The sequence below is a fragment of the Bos indicus x Bos taurus genome, chromosome 29 (assembly GCF_003369695.1).
Source record: "Bos indicus x Bos taurus breed Angus x Brahman F1 hybrid chromosome 29, Bos_hybrid_MaternalHap_v2.0, whole genome shotgun sequence".
Taxonomy (NCBI): domain Eukaryota; kingdom Metazoa; phylum Chordata; class Mammalia; order Artiodactyla; family Bovidae; genus Bos; species Bos indicus x Bos taurus.
This window is the reverse complement of record NC_040104.1, coordinates 28211206-28218571: the sequence shown is the minus strand read 5'-3', so window position 1 is coordinate 28218571 and position 7366 is coordinate 28211206.

The window sequence follows — 7366 nt, the reverse complement described above, 5'->3', positions numbered from 1 at the left end:
CAGTTGTGTCCGACTGTTTGCGACCCCATGAATTGCAGCACGCCAGGCCTCCCTGTCCATCACCAACTCCCGGAGTTCACTCAGACTCATGTCCATCGACTCAGTGACGCCATCCAGCCATCTCATCCTCTGTCGTCCCCTTCTCCTCATGCCCCCAATCCCTCCCAGCATCAGAGTCTTTTCCAATGAGTCAACTCTTCGCATGAGGTGGCCAAAGTACTGGAGTTTCAGCTTTAGCATCATTCCTTCCAAAGAAATCCCAGGGCTGAACTCCTTCAGAATGGACTGGTTGGATCTCCTTGCAGTCCAAGGGACTCTCAAGAGTCTTCTCCAACACCACAGTTCAAAAGCATCAATTCTTTGGCCCTCAGCCTTCTTCACAGTCCAACTCTCACATCCATACATGACCACAGGAAAAACCATAGCCTTGACTAGATGAACATTAGTTGGCAAAGTAATATCTCTGCTTTTCAATATGCTATCTAGGTTGGTCATAACTTTCCTTCCAAGGTAAGCGTCTTTTAATTTCATGGCTGCAGTCACCATCTGCAGTGATTTTGGAGCTCAGAAAGATAAAGTCTGACACTGTTTCCACTGTTTCCCCATCTATTTCCCATGAAGTGATGGGACCAGATGCCATGATCTTCATTTTCTGAATGTTGAGCTTTAAGCCAACTTTTTCACTCTCCACTTTAACTTTCATCAAGAGGCTTTTGAGTTCCTCTTCACTTTCTGCCATAAGGTGTCATCTGCATATCTGAGGTTATTGATATTTCTCCCGGCAATCTTGATTCCAGCTTGTGTTTCTTCCAGTCCAGTGTTTCTCATGATGTACTCTGCATATAAGTTAAATAAGCAGGGTGACAATATACAGCCTTGATGTACTCCTTTTCCTATTTGGAACCAGTCTGTTGTTCCATGTCCAGTTCTAACTGTTGCTTCCTGACCTGCATATAAATTTCTCAAGAGGCAGATCAGGTGGTCTGGTATTCCCATCTCTCCCAGAATTCTCCACAGTTTATTGTGATCCACACAAAATGGATATATTTAGCAGACATTTTTTCCTGCATACTATATAATGGGTCACTTTACTTTGTTTTAGGACTTTCTCCTTATGGACTATCTGTGCTAAGACAGAGAGCATGATTTAGTGAAAACATCAAAGAACTTGGAGTATAAGAGACTTGGGTCTCAATTCTAGCACTGTCACTTCTTAGTTTAAGACTTTGAAACTGAAAGTGAAGTTGCTTAGTCATGTCCAACTCTTTGTGACCCCGTGGACTATAGCTCTCCAGGCTCCTCCGTCCATGGCATTTTCCAGGCAAGAGTACTGGAGTGGGTTGTCATTTCCTTCTCCAGGGGATCTTCCCAACCCAGGGGTTGAACCTGGGTCTCCTGTGTTATAGGCAGACGCTTTACCGTCTGAGCCACCAAGGAAGTCTTTAAGACTTTGAGGAAGTATCTAATTAGAGTTTCCTCATTTATAAAATTGTGATTGATAATCTTACTTCCACCAGAGGGTGAAGTTGAGGATAGCATGAGTTCATGTGTATATTGTTTTAATACAATGCCTGACATAACATATGCCCCAGTTTATGGCATTCATTAGTCCAGTGTTGGAGAGAATGAAATTCAAATTATTTAAAATCAGAGACACAGGTACATCTACATCAGTCTTAAACAACTAGACAGCTCTGCTGGGTTGTACCAGCTGAATATTAACCCCAAGTATTAGGAAGTAGAAAGTAATAAAATTGAGAACAGCCACTGGGAGAAATTTAGTGGAGGCCTCATCTTATGTCAAAGACTCAAGATTGACCTCCCAGACCCTTTACCGCAAGTCCAAGTGCAGAGACCTGCAACCCAGGAGTAGTTTCTTTCCCAAGGTCACAGATATTGAGAACTAGATTTAAAAATGGTGCCTATCAGACTCTCAAATTCTTGCTGCTTCTGCCTCACTAGAGTTGTTGATTTTATGCCATTTGCAGATTCTGAGGTGGCCTTCAGTTTCTGTGTCCATGGATTTCAAACTGTTCCTTGCAGTCCTAGGTTTCTGTGGGAATGATTAAAGTTCTGCTATAAAAGTGGTAGTGGAAGCTGAGAAGACAGAGCTTCTGTGTCTCCCAAACCATGGCTCTCAGTTCAACTGGAACCTTCATCTTTTTCATTTATATAGAAAGACTTTATTGCTTTAAAAAGTCACTCTTCTATTCCAAACTGTATTCCTTGTTCCTACTCATATTCAGATAGAGCCTCAACCTAGGTCCTTGTCCCTACACCCAGGGTTTTTTCTCTTTCCATGGTTATTGCTTTGCTGAGTCAGTCTGGAATTTGCACTCAGCAAATCTCATAGGCTAACATCTTGTGTTTGAGTCCAAGAAAATGTACTCTAATTCTGGTTTTATCCTCAGAATTTCATGTGACATAGGATCTTCTTTTCTCAATTTTTACACCTTTGGCTTAATCTTTAGGTACTTTCCACAATGGCTAAGATCTTGACTGTGTACTTAGCTTTTCATGGCTTACTGATATCAAAGACCATTACACATTTTATCATTTCAAGCCAGATCTGATAGCCATCATCTTTGATACTTTAGAAGTGGCCCCGTTAGACCAAGACATCATCTTCTGGAATTAAGGTGGGTTACAACAGTTTTTTGGTTTTTTTTTTTTTTTTTTCCTTCTAGATCTTTTTTTCAATTCTTTGATTTTACTGGGCCTCTTTTTGGCCCCTAACTATAACTCACTGGCCACTCCACTGAAATGTTGATATTATCCATGCTGAACACAGTCTGGCAATGCACCAGGAGTGCTTGTGGTAACCATTATGGCTGTTGCGGCTGAACATGGACACGTGACAGGCCAAAGACATGCCATCATCATATAAACAGCGTTAACCACAGAGACCATCCAACTTGTGGCCAACTCCTGATGAAGCTGCCACATCAAAGGGTTCTGCGCAGTTCAGGAGAAAATGTGATTAAGGGCTAAATCAGCACCTGACCACTCAAACCTTAGAATCGTGAACTACAGTCTCAGAGATGGGGAAGGAGCCACTCTGGCCAAAGAGGAGAGGCAGCTGCTGATGTACTCAAGTGAGTTTGCCCCTCCCACATCTGTGCCTGCCATCTGTCAGTCCTCAATACTTGAAGGTCACAATAGGCAGTATCTGTAGTAGCTTAACAATATTTTTTTTCCCCAGTATGCCTTGCTTTCTGTGCTACAGTCTGGATTGTTTCTACTGGCACATATATCCGTTCACTGATTTTTATTTTTCAGTGTTCAATCAGCTAAAAGGGGCTTCTCAGATGGCTCATTGCTTAAAGAACCCACCTGCAAATGTAGGAGACATGGGTTGATCCCTGGGTCTGGTCAGGAAGATGCCCTGGAGGTGGATGTGCCCAACCCACACCAGTGTTTTGCCTGGGAAATCCCATGGCCAGAGGAGCCTGGCAGGCTACAGTCCACACAATCACAAAGAATAGGACAAGACTTAATGACTGAACAACAACAATAATCTGCTAAAAAGTTCATTTAGTCGATTGTTCATTTTATTATTCTATTTTATAATTCTATAGCTTAATTTGTTTCTTTTTTATGATTTTACTTTTTCTGATTTCTACTTTCATTATAATGGTATCTAAGTACCTAACACAGAAGAACTGTACAAAAAAGATCTTTACGACCAAGATAATCACAATGGTGTGACCACTCACCTAGAGCCAGACATCCTTAGAAAGCATCACTACGAACACAGCTAGTGGACGTGATGGAATTCCAGCTGAGCTGTTTCAAATCCTGAAAGATGATGCTATGAAAGTGCTGCACTCAATATGCCAGCACATTTGGAAAACTCAGCAGTGGCCACAGGACTGGAAAAGGTCAGTTTTCATTCCAATCCCAAAGAAAGGCAATGCCAAAGAATGCTCAAACTACTGCACAATTGCACTCATCTCACACGCTAGTAAAGTAATGCTCAAAATTCTCCAAGCCAGGCTTCAGCAGTAGGTGAACCATGAACTTCCAGATATTCAAGCCGGTTTTAGAAAAGGCAGAGGAACCAGAGATCAAATTGCCAACATCCGCTGGATCATCGAAAAAGGAAGAGAGTTCCATAAAAACATCTATTTCTGCTTCATTAACTACGCTAAAGCCTTTGACTCTGTGGATCACAACAAACTGTGAAACATTCTTCAGGAGATGGGAATACCAGACCACCTTACCTGCCTCCTGAAAAAAACCTGTATGCAGGTCAAGAAGCAGCAGTTAGAATCGGACATGGAATAATGAACTGGTTCCACATTGGGAAAGGAGTATGTCAAAGCTGTATATTGTCACCCTGCTTATTAACTTACATGCAGAGTACATCATGTGAAATGCTGGGCTAGATGAAGCACAAGCTGGCATCAACATTGCAGGGAGAAATATCAATGACCTCAGATATGCAGATGACATCATACTTATGGCAGAAAATAAAGAGGAACTAAAGAGCCTCTTGATGAAGAAGGAGGAGAGTGAAAAAGCTGGCTAAAAGCTCAACACTCAAGAAATGCAGATCATGGCATCCAGTCCCATTACTTCATGGGAAATAGATGGCGAAATAATGAAAATAATGACAGACTTCATTTTCTTGTGCTCCAAAATCACTGCAGATGGTGACTGCAGCCATGAAACTAAAGACGCTTCTTGGAAGAAAAGCTATGGTAAACCTAGTCAGTGTATTAAAAAGCAGAGACATTACTTTACCAATAAAGGTCCATTTAGTCAAAGCTATGGTTTTTCCCTGGTTGCTCAGATGGTAAAGAATCTGCCTTCAATGCAGGAGACCCAGGTTCCATCCCTGGATCAGGAAGATTCCCCTGAAAAAGGAAATAGAAATTGACTCCAGTATTCTTGACTGGAAAATTCCATGGACAGAGGAGCCTGGTGAGCTACAGTCCATGAGGTTAAAAAGAGTCTAACACGACTGAACGACTAACACTTTCATTTTCATGGTTTTTCCAGTAGTCATGTATGGATGTGAGCATTTGACCATAAGGAAGGCTGAGCAAGGAAGAATTGATGCTTTCAAACTGTGGTGTTGGAGAATACTCTTGAAAATCCCTTGGACTTCAAGGAGATGGAACCAGTCAATTCTAAAGGAAATCAAACCTGAAGATTCGCTGGAAGGATTGATGCTTAAGCTGAAGCTCCAAGAATTTTGCCACCTGATGCAAAGAGCCAACTCATTGAAAAAGACCCTGATGCTAGGAAAGATTGAAGGCAGGAGGAGAGGGGATGACAGGGAACGAGATGTTTGGATGGCATCACTGACTCAATGGACCTGAGTTTGAGCAAACTCCAGGAGATGGTGAAGGACAGGAAAGCCTGGCCTGCTGTAGTGCATGCGTTTGCAAAGAGTTGGACATGACTGAGAGACTGAACAGCAAGTGTGACCTTGCTAGGGTATCAGGTAAATAATGCCTGGAATGATAAATTCAAGTTTCTCCAACTCTCTCCACTTTGGTTGATTTCAGCCTAAGAAGAATGGAATACCGCAGTTTTCCATTCAGTTCATAGCCTCCTGGAAGCTGTTCTCTGCCATGTCATGCAGTTTCACTGTTTGAATACTCATTTTAATATTTGGCCAAAGCCTCAAAGTCACAGCCATGCAGGTGTATGGAACTACTTCATGCACAGAATTCTCATCTACATTGCCTAATCTTGCAAATTCTGACTGCCTGATCAGATTGACCCCTACATTATAATCTGGATTTACACAGTTGAATGAGACAATCGTGCTTTCTGTTTGAGCTCCACTGCTAGTGGTTTGGAAAGTAGATCTAACTTTGTGTATTTGCATTCTCTCACATATCACTGTGCTGTTTTCCAGTACTTTAAAACTGTTACTGCATATATATTTTTTTTTCTACTTTTTGAAGTTATTTTTGATGGGAGGATACATACATGCTTAGACATTTTCCTTCTGCCTCTCCTATTATCTAGCTAACTGTTTTAGGGAGTTCCAGCTATTTTTTTATAACCTTCTTGCTGTAGATTCTTATGATCTGGATAAGAATTTATATGCCATTAAAATTTTTTATATAACCTATTTTCATTGTAAAATTTCATTAGTCCAAAGAAATTGAGGTCTACAAAAATTAGATATTAGTTTGGGTGCCAGAAAGTCAAGTTGGTGATTTAGTGTTTGAGGGTACTATTATCCAAAAATATAGTAAAGAGTATTATAATATTATTTAAAGAAATCATATTCAGTATATAACATAAATATATAATAAAAATTACTTAGGAAGGTATGCATATTAAAAGCCCTCCCTCTTGCTGGACATTGATGAGATCCAGTTTCTGTGATGTATATTGTGTGTGTGTGTTCATTCACTCAGTTTTAACTCCTTCCAACCTCATGGACTATAGCCCGCCAAGCTCTAATGTCTATGGAATCAAATGGGAGAGGACATGGGTAAACCTATGGCTGTCATGTTAATGTTTGGTAGAAGCCAATGCAATGCTGTAAATCAATTATCCTTCAGTTAAAAATAAACAAATTAAAAACAAAAACAATACTGGAGTTGGTTGCCATTTCCTACTCCAGGGGATCTTCCCAACCCAGGGATCTAACACAAGTCTTTTGCATCTCCTGCATTGGCAGGTGGATTCTTTATCACTGATCCACCTGGGAAGCATGATCTATATTAAACTTGATCAAAAAGAAGAATTTTGAAAGGAATTTGATTACAGTCTCTGTAATATCTTTTGAATTCAGGTGTATAAAGGCAATTTCCCACTTCAATGATTGAACATTGACTTGGCTTTTGTTGTTATTATTGTTACCCTAGGAGTTTACAACTTTAGGTCCTATATTATTGCATCCATCCCCCTTATTTGCAATTAATTGTTTACAAGATTGTGAATGACCAATAAACATTACTTGAGCAGAACCGAGCTCTTAGAGCCTGAAGGAGTTTAGCGCAATTTAAAAACTGCCGTGTAGCTTTAAAAGCTTTGCCAAGGTACTGACCAGGAAATTCTAGCTTACCACGCCTTCAACCAAAGTGTTCTGGGAATATAGAGATGTCGATAAAATGTAATGCTTTTAAACAAGGTGTTCCTCTTTCATGTACTCTATAAAGTACTTATCAAGGACTAATGTGATTATTAAGAAAGCACAGCACTTCCTTTGGATAACACTATTTTTGTGATGCAGATTCTGGAAAAGTCAGTCCCAGATTTTGAAAGTAATGTGTGTAATTGAAGCAATCAGCAGGGCAGAGATACTTCCTAAAAGTGGTGAATGGTGTTGTTTATTGCTTATTCTAATAGGGATTCTGCTGACCTTCTCCATAGAAAATGACATTTCAATCATTGT